This window comes from Poecilia reticulata, linkage group LG16 (genome assembly GCF_000633615.1).
Source record: "Poecilia reticulata strain Guanapo linkage group LG16, Guppy_female_1.0+MT, whole genome shotgun sequence".
Lineage (NCBI taxonomy): Eukaryota > Metazoa > Chordata > Actinopteri > Cyprinodontiformes > Poeciliidae > Poecilia > Poecilia reticulata.
Window position 1 is genome coordinate 32772653 of NC_024346.1, and position 19376 is coordinate 32792028.

The following is a 19376-nucleotide window of genomic DNA, read 5'->3' on the forward strand; positions in this document are numbered from 1 at the left end:
CACATTAGACAGAATACTTGACTTATTAGATATTTCCTATTCAAAACAGTGTCATCAAAGGCTAAGAACAAGAGCAATATAAAACGCAGCAGCATGCCTGCCTGGATGTCTGCTCTGCTCAACCACGCTCATGTGTCGGACTTACATAGGACCGGCCATGCCAGATCCATCTCCTTTCGCTTGCCATAATCAGGACAGGATGTGTGCACTTCTTTTCTGCACAAATGTAAGATTTTCCAAGCTACGGGGAGGGGGAAAGGCAGGCAGAAAAACGCCCGGACCTTTCGCCATGTGTGCTTTGTTAGATGAGTGAAACATTGCATTGAGGTAAGGAAGTAGTTGAGAAGACATTCGGCAAAGGCAAAACATCCACTCTAAGAAAACGTCTCGCATCAGAAAGGACAAATAAGCTGCACAGCATCGGGGGAAAAAAGAGCAGAAGTCAGCTGAAGAGGCAAGATGGTCTGGAAGTTTCTGTGTTGTTTTCCCAAGCTCAGGCTGCTCACATGCATTTACAATTAGAACAAATACCCCATCTTTTTTTATAACCACCACCACCAAGAAATTGCCCCTTAAGCACATTCTTGGTCTAAATTTAGCTTGAAAGTAGAAAGAGGGCTTCAGGGGAACACAAACAGGAGCACAGAGACAATGAGAAAATATGCCACAGCATGCCGTGTTCAGCTAGTGTAAGTCCACACAAGCAAGTGGTCCAATCACATACCTTCATAGGATTTATTCTAAACTTGGCCGAACACTTAGAAGCACATACCTTGCTTTTTATGTTACTCAGCCTTTCAAAAAGAAAAGGTACTGTAAAGCTCTATAACATCAACCGTACACCAATTTATTCATTTAAAGAAGGCAATAAATTTAGAATGCAAACATTGGCCGAATCCATGGGCCGGATCCCAGCTGAACTATTACTTATAGTGTTGTATAATAGCTGTACTGAAACACTATTTCCAGAACCCAATGTAATCTTTCTCTGGATCTAGTTGATCATTGTTATGACCCCTCCCGACCCAAACATACTGACACACACACAAAAAAAAAAAAAAAAAAAAAAAAAAAAACTAAGCCAATGATGAGATCATTCCCTCAGAGTCTCTAGGCAGGACTTTCTGGAAAATGGAGGATAATCCCCAAAGTGTGAAACCACGAGTCTCCCGAGTGCCAATCACATCAGAGTGCATCTGTATGACTTCTGACCCCATTTCTGTCAGTGTAACTGAGAACAGCTTGACTGGAAGATGGCTAATACTCGGAAGCAAATGTCACATCATCCAAATGCCAGTCGTTTACAGTGTTGGCAGGACAGTCAAATATGACAACATGACTTTTACGTTTGAAAAACCACATATGTGATTGATTGTTTCCAGAAGAATATAAAAAAGGGTTGCAATTTGGGTTCAAAGATCAGGGAACATGGAAATTTGGATGTTTTAGCATGGTAAGGAAGCCATGATGGTCACAAGAAAATAACAAAATGAACACACTCAATTGAGAAAGGAGACTATAACTCTCGTCTTAATAACAGCTTCAACAGCCAGATATTCTCAATGTGGTCTGAAACAAGTCACAGATACACACAGAAATGAACTCATGCCAAAGGAAAAGGTTTATGGAATATTATTTAGAGGTGACAACAGGACTAATTTTGGTAGAGAGCCGTTTCAATAATGAAGCATTAAATGGCAGATATGGATGTATTCAAGTAGGATTACAAAAACCTTTTTACACTTAACATATGAGAATGCTGACACTGTGATTTAAAGAGATTTTCAGAGTGGTCAAAGAATATCAAAGAGCTGTACAGAGACATTGCAACAGTTCTTAAACTCAAAACTCCAAAGTTTTTCCAATCTTTTAATGACAAACTGTTCACACATACAGCAACATTCTTTAGTGTGGAAATCATGACTGTAGCAGGAAGACACAAATTTAGCTACTAGAGATGCTCCATCGTGAAAATCTGGGCCAATATAGATATCAGATGTTAATATTGCTGTTATGGCTGCTAACCGATATTGACTGGTATTGTAAATATTTCACTACCCATTTTAAATCTTGAAATAAATGTCCACACTTCATAACTGCTTCTCTGCTTCAGTTAAACTCCCCAAAATCCTGCGCTGCATCACCATCACTGATAAACTTCAGCGAAGTTTATCAGTGATGATGAAGTTTATCAGTGATGGATAACTTCACCATCACTGAACCATCACAAGATGGGGAAAAAAAATCAGTTGTTAATATCAGCCCAGTTTTATTTATCAGACTGATAGGATATAATAAAAAATGACAACGTTAGAGTGGAAATGGAGGACACACCAAAGCTGCAAGAAGCTGTTATCAACCCCCCCCCCCCAATATTTTCTATGTCTGAACTAGTTCTCATGAATTTCTTGTGGACCAGTAGTTAAGAATGTTCCCATGTAACTCCAGTAGAATTGCCATTGAAAATTATAGGAAGTCATTACTAAATCTTTTTGACGTACCATTCAGTCAAGCCACTTGCTTGCAGGATGCTGAGATGGAAAATTAACATCTGTCTCTTGAATACATCAAAGTTTACAGGTTAAGCCCCTGCTGTGCTAACCACTTTTGTTTAGCTGAACTATAAAGTTGAAAGCAGCCCCCTGTGCTTTTGTATTCAAACAAGAAAGCCACAAAGCAGCAATATCTCATTTAAAAAGAAAATTAATAACAATACTCAACCAAACTCCACAAAGATTTCTCTCGTTTTCTTGTGGAAAACAGAAGGGGGAAGACATTTATAATATGAAGTCACTGCTTCTTGTACCATTACAGCCGACAGAAAGCATACAAGGCCATCAAAGGCAGGCAGCTCATACACTGAACTTTGTTTCAGCTACAAAGGCAACCTGCTATGCACTTCAACTGAACCACAACAAAGATGCAGTGGAAGGTCACAACCCTGGAGCTTGAAAATGAATACAGAGAGCTTCACTGTGACAGTCAGCAGTACTTTAACCAGTGTACTCTGGAGTTCAGCGCCAAGTGGGGTCATTTTAACAAGCCTCCTCTGACATTGATTGGTGGGTTTACTCTTCTAAGGTTTAATAGCATGAGGAAAAGACCATGTTTCTCATACTATTTGTTCTCTCACCAGGATCTATTTGTCAATTTGCCTAATTATCTGTAGGCAGAAGATTCAAATGAAAACAAATTCATATTTTGTCCGCTTTGAAGGAGAATTACTTTTCTCTCTGATCTCATGTACCAAAGTTGCTTGTCAACATTCCTAAAGCACGAGGTAAGTTTGTAAAAGTGCAGAGATGGCCGGTTAAAAGAAAGGAACTTGACAGAAGCTCATGGAAGCCTTTGTGCATAAACAAAGCAAAAGATGAACCGACAAGAAAACATCAATACTGTGATGATGTTGTGCAGCGTTCAGTTGCTTTATGGCTTTTAAATATTCTGGCTTACAAACAAAGATACAGAATGATAAAAGCTGAAGAATGGGAAAAAAACAATGTGAAAAGAGAGAGTTAATGTAGTCCATGTGGGAAACTACAGTATGCTGCTCAACAAAGGCCTGGCTCTGGGAAATGTGGCAGCAAAAGCCTGTTTTATAATTGATTGAAGTTCAACTCCCCCACACCCGTACTCCATGCCTATGCACAAAATTAGTTTACTTACAAATATTTTTTCACAAATAGAATGCAGATTGTCTCTGCTTAGCAGAACGGAGCTGTTTGTAGAATGCTGACGCTCAGCAGGCTGCAGTGGTGCACTCAAATATTTGAGTTTAAGACGAAGGCCTTCCTAGCGACTGACTCTAGGCCCTCAGAGACGCTCGCCAAACCCACTGCGCCCCACTCCTTATCTTTGGCAATCAAGAATGATTTAAAAGGTTTGACAGCCACCTCCCTTACAGCTAAATGGGAGACTTATTGCTTCAGTCATCCTCGACAAAACCACCAATATAAACCAAAACCCTAAACTAGAGTCCCCCAATCACATCCAATAGTTAAGGTTAGGGTGAGTGTGAGGACATGAAGGAACGGCAGCACATCAATAATGCTGACTGTCAAAGCAACTTGCAGCGCAGCAGCATTGAGAGAGTGTTTAAAAATCCCAGAAGACCGTTCCTAGATTAACACCATAACTGTTACTGAAAACAAACAATACGGGGAAATGCTGTGAGAAGTGCTTAAAAAAAGACTGAGTAAGTTGGCTCCTTCAGCCTAATAAACTCTCCCATCGTTAATAACAACCAAGGCACAAGATAAACAAAAAAAAAAGGGAGAGAAAAACCTCAACTTTGAAAGCTTGATGGAGAAATTGGCAGAATGACGGTGTGATAAATGGATTATTAAACTTTACATGTAATAGGAAAACACATTTAGCTCAAATTAAATCCCTAAACATCTCCAGCCAGCTCAGCAAATGTTTTCTATGCCTAAATAATTACATTACGGTGACGGCCAGGTATAACAGAAACAGGATATGCGTCAGCATATGAAAGAATGCCTCTTTAGTCCTCTATTTTTCAGAAAACGCAGCAGAGAAAAACTGCCTCATATTAATTCTTAATCAACCTAACTTCCAACCAAAAAAAATATCTGGTATTATTTGTATCTTTATCCAAGGCCCAAGGAATTCCTCAGCTCTTGAAATGCTGTTTTTAATCGAGACATGCTACTAAACTTTTAAAACTCTTGTTTTAGGAGTTTCCCATTAACTGACAAAGCAAGTTTAATTTCACTTTTAAAAATTGTTTGCAAGACAGTTAGTTGTTGGTGGAGCTCACTAGTGTTGTATCTGCTTTTAAATGACCTTTGAAAACCAGATAAAGAATGATTTTCAAATTTGACTGCAATAATTCAAACTGATTCAGAGATACTTCAGCTACCATCAACTTCAAAACTAATTAAGTAGAGTAATGGGGTTGAACTAGATCATAGTTAGATTGGAAGTTATTTTCTAAACTTTTTTAGAGTCAGATTAAGTCTTTATCAAATACTTTGACTGTTCAGTGGCATTTTGCAAATAGTCTCAGATAAATGAATGTAGACAAAGTTTAATCAAACTATTATAACCTAAACACCTCCACATTATATGTGCAGATATCTAGTGTCTCTAAAGTTTAGTACAATGGAGCTCTAGTTTCCGTACTTGTACCTGCTTATATCAATATTTTAAACACCAAATAAACCTTAACATGCATTAACATACACATTGGAAACAGTCAGTGCTAACACAGAAGCTAACAGTCTTCCTTATCTCTGCTCTTGGTGGTACGGCCAATCAATGCCAAATGAAAGGCGCTCATGGATTGGCTGCTTTGCAAACATGAGCTAGCAATGTGTCAAGTAGCACTGCTAGGTATTTCAGCTTCCCAAGCTGCATTATATTTTATTTTGGTTATGTTGTATACAAAAATCTGTGAATACTGCATCATGGATAGGGGTGGTCCACTGTGCACTATATTAAGGATGCCAATTCTAATTCAGGGAATAATTTTCATTGAAGTAATTCTTACAATGTATGTATTTACCTAATTAACCCAGTAACCAGAGATGTTTGATTGTACCCAACTTGGAAAGTTATCCTTTACTTAGCCACGTAGCAAAGAAATGAATGTAAACAGTTGCAGCCTAGCCCATTTGATCCTGTATCGTCCATAATTGTGATATATCACGTTTGTTTGTGTGACCAAATATTTATGAGCCAAAAAGTGTTGGACCTAGATAATTACCGTAGCCTGCAGTATGCCATTTATTGATGGAAGAAAAACAAACGGAACAAAAACAATTCGGCTCCACACTCCACCGGATCCATGGAAAATTGGAGCCCCTAATAACGGCAACCCCAGGTGAGATGAGGCTGTTTAAATCAGCACAGGCTGGGTAGTGTAATAAGCTCTGGGTGGTCTGTTAAATCCAACACACAAATGTAGGCTTTGACATGACATGCTGCAGGAATACGTATATATGTGGAGAAATTAGAAAGCACCTTAAAATACAACAAGAGTGTGAACAAAGGAAAGATCTGAGAAACTGGAAGGCAAAAACGATTCCGGCACAATGTCACAAGAAAGCTGAAATTAGAAGGATTGGGAGGACTGAAGTAATCTTCCTTTAATTTCTCCCTGGATGTGTTCCCAGCACACAGTGAAACAAAGTCTGATGTACATGTTAGGTTTACAAAGGAGAATGTTGCAAGAACCCGTATCCTTATCCAAGACAGCGAGGAGAGTTTTGACAATATGAAGACATCGGCCAAAAGTGCACAATGGTAGAGGATAATCAGAGCAAAACAACCTGCAGACAGCAGAACACCTCAGCTAGAAAACAGATTTATGCTTCATCGGAATACTAAGTTATTTTAGACTTAGAAATAAAGTTTTAAGAGGAAATGCAGAGGAATTCAGAAGCAAAGATTAGGAAAGATAAATGATGCTGGTGTAAAATCGAAGTCAAACCAAGCGTAGCTAATATTGTCAGGAGAGGAAACGCAGATGATAGGAGTGGAGCGTGAGTCATTTTTTGCTTTCGCGCCCACACACTATGCTAGACAACTGCAAGCAAGCGAGGAAAAGCAATGACTAAGATCTCTTATACTGATTGTTCCCTTACACATATACATTTATTTATAAGTTATTTTATTGGTATTAGTATTTTTTGGTTTTCTCTACAGCACTTTGTGATGGTTTTGTCTGTGAAAGGTGCTTAACAAATAAAATTCACTTAGCTACACACTGATAATATCATATTACATGCTTTTAGAACTACCTAATTTTTTACTGCCAAAGATTCAACAAGGCCTCAAAACATTCCTGAGATATTTTGGTCCATATTGACATAACAGCATCTCATAGTTTGCAGCTGCAGATCTGTCCATCTTCTATCAGATGAAGATGGTGACAGTAGGAGCCATTGGAATGCTGTGAACAGATTGTCATATTCAACAGGCCAGCTCTGACAAACTGCATCAGAAGATGGGTACACTGTGTTCATAAATGGATGAACATGGCCAGAAAGTTGATTCAGGTAAGCTGGGACATTTAAAGAGTCTAGAAAATACTCCCCACTCTATTACCTCACCAACACCACAAGGCAGAAAACTGACCCATAATTTTATGTTGCTTACACCAAATTCTTGCTCTGCCATCTGAATGTTGATGCTGAAGTCAAGACTTATCAAAGCAGGGAATGTTTTTCTAATTGGTTATTCCTTAAATTGGGTGAACATGTGCAAAATTGTAGTTGGTACTAAGTTTACTAATCTTGGCTGTACCAAGTGTGGGACCACCAGAAGGTGTATAATGTGAAAAGTGCTGTGTATATCTCCATTATGGACACAATGTCATTTCCATTAACAATCACAGTAATAAAATTATTTTGTTTAAGCCTCTTTTTTTAATGACAGTAATGAGAAAAACACAAGTCTTTGATGACTAAAGCATGTCTAGACTTCTGAGAGTTTTTGTTGAGACGAAAGTAGAAGAAAATGTTATTGGGTGGTCTGTCGGACATTTCTGCTTATTGTGCTTACAACCTGTCAGTCAAAAGTTAAAAAGGTGTCAGGAATTCTCCAATTTAATTTGTAAAGAATAATACTTTCACTAAAACTGAGTAAAAGTCGATTCAAACTTTTTGTTAACATGAATTGGACTAAAACTATCACATTTAGAAATGACTAAAAACTAAGAAGCATTTTCACCCAAAAGACTGAGACTAAAACGGCTTCCACAACAATGGATTGTACTTTGTAAATCTGAGATGGTTTAGCGTGAAAATACCAGCCGATCAACAGCATCTGAAATAATCAGAGCAGCTTGTCTGGCATCAACAAACAGGCCACATTCGAAGTCATTTGAATACCCTTCCTTCCCAATCTGATGCTTTTGTCCAACTTTAGCAAGTCTCCATCATGCCTAGATACATAAATGCTCCAAGTTACTGTCATGTGTTTGGCTAAAGGCCCCAACAAACTCAGGTGTACTGTACGCATTCCATGAACCATGCTTCATGGAATGAAGCATGGTTCATGGAATGAACCGTGCTCTATGTCGCACTTCCTGTCAGGTCTTCATACTCGAGCGTACTGTTTACCTAAAATTCTCTTGTGACAAATTTCTGTATTTCACACTATCCTAATGAAAACTAGCAAGTTTGATTAGCTATTTGGGCACGTAGTTCTATTTCTTCTCCATCTGGGAAGCCTAAATTCACCTCTCAGTGCGGGACAGAGAATGGCAGTCACATGTCTGTTTATCCCGCAAGAGAACCGCTGCCCGGCCCGGAGCAGCGCAGCGTTCCACTGGGGATCGGGGCTGAGGAGCAGCAGGAGGCTGCACTGGCTTCAACTGTAATCAAATGGGATCTGTTCATAGTAAACCTAATTTATTATGTTCCAAAAGCACAATTGTGGTCAGCGTAATAATTTGTGCAGTAATCCAAAATGACTGGATTACCCAATCATTCTTTCCTTGCCGTTGTTCAGAAAAAAAAAAAAAAGTCATACTCAACTTATCGGACCACCTCTCTGGTCTGCTGCTGATAAAGAAGTCTGGGATTCTGTCTTGTTTTTTGTTCTTATAATTCTGCATTATACACCATGTCAATATTTGTGTGAATGTAGCAAATAAAGCCTGTTGCTGTGAAGCATTTTAGCTTACGTTTCTATCACGTCCTCGCGACAGCTCTGTGTCGACTTTTATCATGTTGATGTCAACTTTAAAACAATATTAAATCACATAACCCTTTTTCTCAATCTTATCAGCCCGGTGTCACATGAAAACTAATTCGATGTGAACATTGTTTCCACCGGGTGCGACAGAGTACGCGTACGCGGTTGTAAAAATGTATCCTTGTCCGGACATGTCTGATGGACGTCTGCTTCGAGTCCGCGTGGACCTACGAGTGCGCCCAAGTATTTTGGGGCCTTAATTCTCCATTTGTGCAAATAAGAACCTGGTTAAAAACCATTTAACATATGTATGTGATGAAGTAGGCGGTGAGTGCAAATGTTAAACAGTGTTTAAATCATTGAAGAAACATTAATAAGATGAAACTGTCTTCAACATGTTCTATTCAGAACAAGGTTAAACTAAATAATCACATATGGAAAATAAATGTATCTGGTGAAAACAAAACATAGCAGAACTTTGGAACGCAAACAATGAAAAATGTCTTGAAATCGTGCAAAATTGTGGTTACTTCTACTGGACAAATGAAGTAGAAGGGAAACAGCATTTATACCAAATTCCCTGAGTCACCCAATAGTCTGCATCAGCTGTTATTTTAGTTGGAAACCTGCTTTCACAGGTGTAGAGAAAAAATGCTTCCTCTTTGAATCTCTTTTGAAATTCCTTACAGATTCTTGGATACTTTTCACAGAATAAGTCTCAGGTGCGCGTTTACAAATAAGTCTACTAACTGGCCTGCCGTGTCCTGCTTTTACTACTCCCCTGGGTCTGTGACCCTATTTCCCTTGCAGGCAAAGAGCGAGGGCACTACCGACTCCTGCTTACCTGACTGGTCACTTGATCCCGGGGTTCACGTTTGGGGGGCCTCCCACCTCTCCTCAAAGGCACCGTTTGTTTCTCCGCTTGGAATTCCAGCCTGCACGATTTTTATCTGGAGTTTTCACGCCAATTTTGCCAAAACTGATTGAAAAGGCAGCAAATTCAGCTGCTACTGATCTCAAATAGATCAGGTTTCCAAGGAGTCAATTTAGGAATGTGTTACGCTTATGTTTAGAAAAGAAAGCTGGTTACGATGCTAGGGCTGAATAGAGAAGGCGACTTGTTATGACTGGCTGTCAATTAACAGTTGAGTCACACAAGACGGGCAGTAAGACAAAAAAAAAAAGGTACGGTTTCGAAACAAAAACGGGCCGTTGAAGAAACATTGACTGTGAAAATATGTGCTGAAGATAATTCAATGATAATGACAGTTACTTTACCGATGTGAATCAGCCAAAGAGAAAAGGAGTTAGCTGCGTAAAGAGCTCTATTTGTTAGCTCTCTAGGTAGCAACAGAGTGAATGACTATAGAGTTAAGCAGCATTGGGAGAGAATGGGGGGCTGGAGGGTGGTCCAGATACCCCAGAGAGGGTTAACAGCCAACTTAAGTGGTTAAGAATAGATTTGCTCTGCCAGGAACACCAACTCCCATGTTAACAGAAAAATACAATAAACTCAGTCAGAAATTCAAGCTAAATCTAATAGGTTCTTACTCAGACTGTATCTAAATCATCCTTTTTTGTCTCTATGATCCTGTTCCTTTTATTTGCCTGCTGTATGGTTTTAAACTCATCTATCCGTTTTTTACTGGCAATTAAATCAGGTAAGAGTTCCTTTGACATCTCACTTTTTGCTATTGGAGGTCAAAGGAGGAACTTCAATGACCATACAATATGAAACACTCATCACAAAGAGGAACGGTCTTCAAAACACTTCGTATTAAACATAAGACAGACGAGGATAAAGCCAGAGGTTGCTTCCCGAGCCAAGGTTGTCAACAACACAGTGGCTTTGATGAGCAGAGCACTCCTACTTGGAGTAGGAATAAGAGCAGGACACGTCACCAGCTTCACATGTGGAACTTTAGGTTGCACTTGAACTAGTTAGAGAGGAAAAGAAAGGTTTGAATTTATTCTTAATTAATTTGAGACCAACTCTTGATATTGGGTTTACTTATTTGTGTAGATCAGGGATTTTTCAATGTGTGAGGCTCTTATATCTAAAGCAGATTCATGTTTTACTGTACAAAATGAGTGAAAACATGTAAGAATGGAACATCAAGTATACCAATAGGAAAAAAGTTTACAGAAATAATGGTAATAATGCAATTGAGTGGACATGGTGGTCAATTTTGTCTCTAAGGGTCTAAAATTTGAAAACCTCTGGTGTAGATCAATCCATCTGCAAGTTTTATAATTCCTCTTATCTATGTCTAATAGTAAAGGCTACAGTCTGATCTCTTAGAATAGAAGATATTAATCAAACTCTAGTACATTGACAAAAGATGCTAATACTGCTAAGCTAAATCTAATGCAGTTGGAATTTAAAATCAGAGCTTTCCTGCACGGACAGATGATGTATGGATGAGTTGCTTTGTGGCCTCAACAAGTTTATCATAACTGAGCATTTGGTGTGTATGATCAAAACTCCCTAATCTTAAATTCCAACAGAAGCTTATTGTAGCTCTCATTGTTTTATAAAAACAGCACTAGTTAACCTTTGTGAGACAGTCCAGTCAATCTCCTTCGGGTTGGAACTAAAAACTATACATACCACTACCCTATATATAGAACAAATTCTGTAGAGAGGAACCCTCCATGGTATCAGCCAGCTTATTATGTAACCAGCCAGTCCAGGATGGGCCAGAACTGTTTTACATGTGATTTTTGACAGTGCTATGAATGACAGGGAAAGAACAGGGAAGAAAAGGAAAGAAAAGAAAAGAAAAACAACACATGCTGAGACTGAGCTCTAATACAGGTACTTTATCTGACACTTTATGTGTCTGTACTAAAATCTCTAAGTGTTAGGTTCTGTCAAGGTTGAATAGCCTCTCCTAAATGTCTGTAAAACTCTGGAATATCTGTGTGTGCACTGGCAACCATGCGAATGTGTGTCCATGAGTGTTGGAGGAAGTCTAGAGTCCTGCTTCCCATGCGTGTAATCATCCCAGGATGAGGTGGAGCGGGACTTCCCCCTGCACCAGAGGGTATTTTCCTCTCACACAGTGCTACACGCACATGGCTGACCCAGGCTGCATCTGTGTGTGTGTTTGTGTATCTGTGTCAGACAGAGAGGAAGCCAGACACACTAACATGGAAATCAAAGATACGCTTACAAAACAAAACTATCCTGAATCCCGATCGCTTTGGTCCCGAAAGCATATTATTAAAACAACGGCATGGCAACAGCACAGGGATACAGAGAGGTTGTATAATAACAGACAACGGTGACATTGCAATGATAAAAAAATGGAGAAAGGAGCATCACTGTTTTAGTACAAGTAAAATCTGAGTATGAGAAAAGTAATTAAAGTTCAGTAAAAGTAAAGTTCAGTAGAGATATAACTGATCAGCTGGATAACTATGTGATAAGGAGTTTCCTCCTACTTGACATTTTGTCAAAAATCATTTTTGAATCAAGATAACATTTATCTTCAAAAATCAAGTTTTTACTAATTACTAAAAGTTAGTAACCCTGCTGAGATCTAGTTTTAAAGAGGTAGTATTATGTATTTTCCAGGCATATAGTGCCATTTCGTAGCATAACCAACTAACTATCTTCAGTTGTTATAAAAATGATGTATCAAACATAACTTGACTTCACAATTCAACACCTTGAATTGCAGAAGCTTCTCTTTAAGAAGCTTCAGCTTTTTCCAACACTCTGCTTTCAACATATCACAACAATGCATCTCCATTTTGCTGTTTACAACCACTCTTTCAAGCGTGGGACTGGTCTGAAAAATTTTTTTTTATAAGCTCAGCAGACTTGAAATTTCACCAAGAGTTTGTAAATTGCTGCTGCCACTAGTCTGGAGGAGTTGAGTGGGGGAGGCATGGGGGTGTGGTGCTCTGTGAGGTGGAAACTCGGCTTGGAGACGGCAGCTCCAAGGAGGAGCTTTGTAAGAGAAAGCTTTAAAGCAGTGGCCCCCAAACTACGGCCCGCGGGCCGGATCCGGCCCGCCTCCACATTTGGTCCGGCCCCCTGAACAATACCAGAGAGCATTTAGATTTTTTTTCATATACCTTATTTTCCGGACTACAAGCCGTTTATATGTGGATTTTTCTTCAACCACCAGGGGGCTCTTTAGCAGGAAGTGAATCATTGGAAATCCCTACTGCAGAATTACAGGCCAATCTCCAACCTCCCATTCATCAGCAAAATTATTGAAAAAGCTGTTTTTAAACAATTAAATAACTTCCTAACAATAACAAACTGCTTTGACTCCTTCCAGTCTGGTTTTCGTGCTCACCACAGCACAGAGACGGCCCTTGTAAAAGTGTTCAATGACATCCATATAAATACAGACTGTGGGAGAACCACAGTGCTGGTCCTGTTGGACCTCAGTGCAGCTTTCGACACTGTTGACCACGACATTTTACTGAACTGGCTGGAGAGTTGGGTCGGACTCTCCGGTCCAGTGCTCTACATAAAGAACAGGGATTTCTTTGTTTCAATTGGAAACTTCTCATCAGAGAGGTCAAAGGTCACATGTGGGGTACCCCAAGGTTCAATCCTAGGACCCCTTCTTTTCAATATTTATATGCTCCCACGGGCAAAGATTATAACAGGACATAGGATTAGCTACCACAATTATGCGGATGATACACAGCTCTACATCACAATGTCACCAGGTGACTCTGAACCCATCCAATCACTGAATAGATGCTTAGAACAGATAAATATGTGGATGTGCCAAAACTTTCTCCAGCTAAACAGAAACAAAACTGAAGTTATTATCTTTGGACCTAAAGATGAGCGAACTAGAATCAATGCACAGCTTCAGTTACTACAACTAAAAACCAGCGATCAGCCCAAAACCTGGGAGTAGTGATGGACTCTGACCTGAACCTTCAGAACCACATTAAGACAGTCACAAAGTCGGCCTTCTATCACCTGAAGAACATCTCTAGGATTAGAGGACTGATGTCTCAGCATGATCTAGAGAAACTCATCCATGCGTTTATCTTTAGCCGCATTGATTACTGCAACAGAGTCTTTAATTTTTAATTTCTTCTTCTTTCTTTTCGACGTTTTAATGGTGTAATGTTTTTTGTTTTTTTGTTTTTGTTTTTTTATTTTTTTTAAATCTCTCTCTTTCTCACTGATTATTTCTGTTTTTATTTTAATTATGTAAAGCACTTTGAAATGCCTTGCTGCTGAAATGTGCTATACAAATAAAATTTGATTGATTGATTTGATTGATTGGAAGTCTGGTTACTTGTGCGCCAACACTGAGGCCACAAGCAGCAAAATGAGTAAGAAACAGATCAGATGTCTTTGGAAAGTTTCTTTGCAAAGGGGAAAAGGTCCAGAGAAGAGACAGGAGAATGGATTTATCCCGGACCGATAGGTGAGTCCCACATTACAAGCTGCTCTGCGTAACATGCGGCGACAAAGATTCAAGTTGCTTTGCCACGTAGAGACCAAGCAGGCTGTGCTCAAGCAACACAGCTCGGGTGTCATTGTCTCTCATCACTCCCAGATGGAACCGTCTCGTTGCATTGAAACAAGCTCCCGATTCCAGAGGATAATCCAGTAAAACCCCCAACATAGCAGGAATTTAGAATAAGCAAACACGGATGTCAATGTAGAAGCAATAGTGATAGTTTGTGGAGTCATTTTAAGAGATAAAAGATGCAATAAAATGAAAAGGCGGTAGATAAAAGATGACGGGAGCAGCCGCTCTATTTGCTGCACTATGATTTGGAGGTGAATATGTTTTTTCATATTTAACATTTTTAACCGAATAAACATAATAATGACCTTTAGATTTAACAATATACATTTTCACATATCATCTCCGATATCCACCGGACTCTCAGTTGGGCGATATGTCAGCTGTTTGGGATTCCCCTCTGTTCTTACGTCACCGCGCTTTCTGATTGGCTACCTGTCACATTCAACAGGTCGTATTCTCGTTCCCAGTCAGGGAAAACCCCACAGGCTGCGATAAAAGGGCCAAGGCAACCCAAATAGGGTATATTCAGTATTTAGTGGGAACACCAACATGCAGAAGTCTTATCTGACTGTTCATCCCCCCCACCTTGTCCCACCTCTCCCGGGCCGCAACAAAATGTCCAAGTCTTGACCGGTCCGCGGTAATAAACAGGTTGGGACCACTGATTTAGCACATGCTAGTAGCAGACACGAAGGATCAGCACTTTTACTGTTACAGTTACCGTTGGAAACGACCATAATCAGTTCTGTTAAATCTAATCTTGGCAACTTTTTCTTTTTCAACCATAATAAATGTGATATTCAATTGACCTGTTATGACTCAAATTTTGGGTGTCCGCCCCCCTCTGCTGCTGCTGCATCGCTGTGGAAAACCTAGAGCGGCAGAGATGTCTGAGGCTTAGATGTATATGTTTACTGGTTTAAAAAAAACAAAAAACTTTGGGGTTGTGGCTTATAGTCCGGTGCGGCTCATAGTTCAGAAAATACGGACTATAATCCTTCCTGGATTTTTTCTGTGAAGAACCCAGAGAGGGTTGTTTGGTTATTATTTACTTCATTAATAGTGTTATTTATTTCCTGACTTGTTCTGTGAAGAACCCAGAGAGAGTTATTTGATTGTGCTTTCTGGAAAACAACATATTTTGACATTTACGCCCTCCTGCAAAATCACACTTTTCTGTTACAAACTGACTCCGGCCCCCCACCAGAGAAGGAAAAAGTTATGTGGCCCTCACAGGAAAAAGTTTGGCGGACCACTGCTTTAAAGCATCCCAGAATGGCTGCCACGGATTTAAAAAATGCATGTAAACAAAAAAATTGAAGCAACATGCTTTTTTATGAGGGAATAACATTACAAAATAATATAAAGCTCCAAGTTGGTTTTACATCATCAGCAGCTTATCTTGGCTCCAACTCTGTCTCAAACACATGAACCCTTTGGTGAGTTTCAGATGCTTCTGAATTTGTGCTGAAATTTGCCAAATATTTCTTTCCACCATAGCGCTTACCGAGTCATTTGATTCTAATATCGCTTGTGATGTCATGGACCGAACAGACACAAAGCAGAATTAGTAGTGTTAATCTTCTGTGATTTTTGCGAAATCTCGCAATGAAAATCCAGTCTTTATCACCGAGGTGTGTTTTTATTGGCAGTGTTCATGTGTTAACTGAAAACATGATTACATGCATGTACTCTTTAAACCTTATAATTAATGCTTAATCAAAACTCTGAGGCTAAATCAAACTAGATCATGTCAATAAGTCACTTTGTATTCACTTTGTATGAATGAAGTGTCCATATATATATATATATATATATATATATGGAGGTTAACATGACTTAGTAATGGAGGTTAACATGACTTAGTAAAGTTTAGCTGACATGAGAGGAAAACATGTAAACACACCCATGCACACGCGCACACACACACACACACACACATGCATTCAAACACCCACAGGTCAGCTGGTTGGTCCTACAGACGTATTACTTTTGTGCCTTCCAAATAAAGGTGGCAGACACTCACCATGCGGGGAATGTGGAGCGCATGTGTACGTGTGTGTTGAACATGTGTCTGTTTGATGGTATGCCTTTCTGTGTTGCCGGGTGACACGGCTGATGACATAGCAGCCAGATTAGTCCTGGAAACCGCATCTATTCATAGCTCCTTGGCTGTGGGACCTCCTGCTGCTGAAAGCTGCCTGATCCCAACCCAACTTCACTTCACTTCATCATCATTACCGTCAACCGGGAAACGCTGAGATGAAGTTAGACTGTGACGAACTACGGCTAACGCCATGATAAACATTCTAATAATCCGGCGATTTAAAGAGCAACACATCTGCTTATGGACCGCTAAGAAATCGCGTTACACTTGCTCTGCATCCCAGTCCGGACCTGAACTGAAACTGGAACGACAACTGTGGAAAAACGGCTTCAGAGCACATGGAGGGAGAATGAAAATAAAAGACAATTAACCGAGTGTGTGTATGAACAGATTTATGGCACAGCACAGTGTTTAGAGATGACTGAGAACCCTACACAATGCTTGCACACATTCCCCACGCGCCTGGCTTGCCTCCCGCTGCCAAGGAACCCGAAAGCCCCAACAAAACAAATTCATTAACCCTGACAATAAAACACAGCTGTAAGGGGTAATGGGAACTGTTTGAAATCAGAGAATGGGATTCAAGACAAACTGCACATGGGGGGGGGGAGGGAAAATCAGGAAGAATGGAGCCAAGTTTTATTTCGATTTGAATTGGGGACAGTAATGCAAGAAATGTTTTTAGAATCTCAACAACAGAAACAATTTAACCACACCAGATGTCTTCTAACTTGATTCTTTGAGCAGATTGTACAAAGAAGACTGTCCAACTGTATACATATCAGAAATAAAGTTAAAACTAAAGTGAAAGGACATATTATCAATACATATTTTACCCATTTGCTGTCAGCTGACAGGCAGCTTTATACTGATATGTGTTGCATGATGTGCTTTATCTGTGGGAAAGAACAGAGGCTTAAACAGGAGCCAGGATCCGAGGAATTACACAGCACTCTTAGTAAAGGTAACCACTAGAGGGCTCTGTAGCTTGAAAAATGAGCCCCTATACACACACACACACACACACACACGCGCACACACACGCACACCATACTCAACCAAACAGACTAGATAGAGCTACAAGGAGCTTAACGCTGAGGCAAATTGCATTTATTCAGAGTAATTTCTACAGCCCAGCAGCACACAGGCTGACACAGCTGATCACAAGGCGCTGCAGGTGCAGACACATGGATGTTACATGAGCACCTATCTGAATGTTTTCCAGGCTGACAAAACAAAAACTATGGATTTAAGCTCAGTTTCTTCTACCAACAACACTTAAGACAAAATACAAAAGAGTTGCACAGCAGGAACCAGAGAAATCATCAAAAATGAGAACTGAGAGGTAAACTGAGGATATGTTACAACTAGATTATTGCTACAATACAATGTTCTACTGAGAAAAACGGAGCACTTAGAAAGGTTCTATCATGACTAACATACAATATGGATCATTGCTATCTGTTTACATTTAGTGAACAGATAAATGTTTTTTTGTAAACTCTTCACACTGCTTAGACAATAACACTCCCAGTAATCAGCAGGACAGCAGACAGAAAACTGCTCAAACAATCCAAAACCCTCCTGGTGTTCACTAAGCCAGAGGAAAATCTAGCTGAGAATTCAAACTGCAAATATGGAGTCCACAAAGATGCCAAAACTCAACTTTCAATGCCAAAACAATAAAAAACTAAAATAAAATCAAGCACATTAACTTATATTGACTATGTGGAGCAGATTTTAGTGGCGAAAAATGGACAATAATAACTACAACCACAGAATGTTTAAGCAAAACCTAAACTTCATGTCAAATGACTATCATACAMTATGAATCATTGCTAATTCAGTTTTTTTCTAAATAGAAATCTGAAACACAAATGTATTACTTTTTCTCCCTATTAATAAGCAGAAACACTTTATGCTCCAGTAGTTAAGGATTTTCTGTGCAGTTTCTTCTCTGTTTTTCTTCTATTGTGTTTCGGAAGCCTTCAGAAGAACTGAGTCATCTGACACTCTGAACTAAACAGATGCTTCTCAATAAGTGAACAGAGAAGTTCCTTTGTGGGCTCACTTCATTTAGCCCCCCTCTCTCCGCACTCCCCTTTTCTCTCCTCTGTCCTCCTCTGGGAGTCTCTTCCTCACCAATGCTGGTAAATATTTTTATATTGTGTTCCATTAGAAAGCTTCATTAAGCGGTCAGACGGGGCAAATGGCGCCTGGGTGCTCCTTGTCCTGTAAACAATAGAAAGGGCCCTGATGGCTGCAGCGGAGCACAGCACAGTAAACTAATGCCACATTAGAACGCTGCTTTGCTCTGAGTAAGTAAATATTTAAATGTGTTGGATTCACCCAAAAAACAAAAGTCAGCGCTGATAGTCAGGAAATGGTGTCAGAGGAGCTTATCCTGACAGATTTCAGAGAAAACTGGTTCACTTGTTCAGCAATCCGGGGATCAATCGGACACTACGCGGCATGTAAACAGGAGAATAAAGCCTACCATCTTTAAAAACAAAGCTGACATTTTTACTGCATGACTGAGGGAATACAGTGTAGATTAGGGGTGTCCAAAGCTCAGCCATGTTCCATTTGCGGTCCCTTGACTGTTTCTGTGTGGCCTGCCGGAACAGGTGGCCTAATTGTTACCGACGAATGAAAACGTTCTGTGATGGAAAATGTGAAGTACAAAGTGTTTGTTTTTTAACAACCACTCTTTTTACTTTCTCTTTCATTTCATAGTAAATAAGACCAGATTTATCAGCAGACTATCAAGACTGCAGAATCCAAATGGGCTTTTATTACATTTATTAAACCTCGCTTGATACAGCAAGCGTTTTTAAAGAGACAGTGATGCAAATCCTGTTACTTCTGAAAATAGGCAAAATGTTTGTCTTTCTTTTTTTTTTTTTCATCTGAGCCGAAAATAATTTGCAAACTGGATGTCTTTGTTTTAATAGAGTGTAAAACTCAAAGTTTCGGATCTGCAAAGATTTAAAAATGCCTTTCTTTAAAAAATAAAACATAACTTCTTAACTTGTTTAATTAGAATTTATTGTTGAGCAGTAGCAGTAAAATATAAAATATAT

The 19376-nt window shown here is 39.5% G+C and overlaps 1 protein-coding gene across 3 annotated transcripts in view; it reads right to left on the bottom strand.

Annotated features, from left to right (window-relative positions):
• vps13b (vacuolar protein sorting 13 homolog B) overlaps positions 1–19376 on the bottom strand; it is a 312942-nt gene that overhangs the window by 105048 nt on the left and 188518 nt on the right. The gene's annotated exons all lie outside the window — the stretch shown is intronic.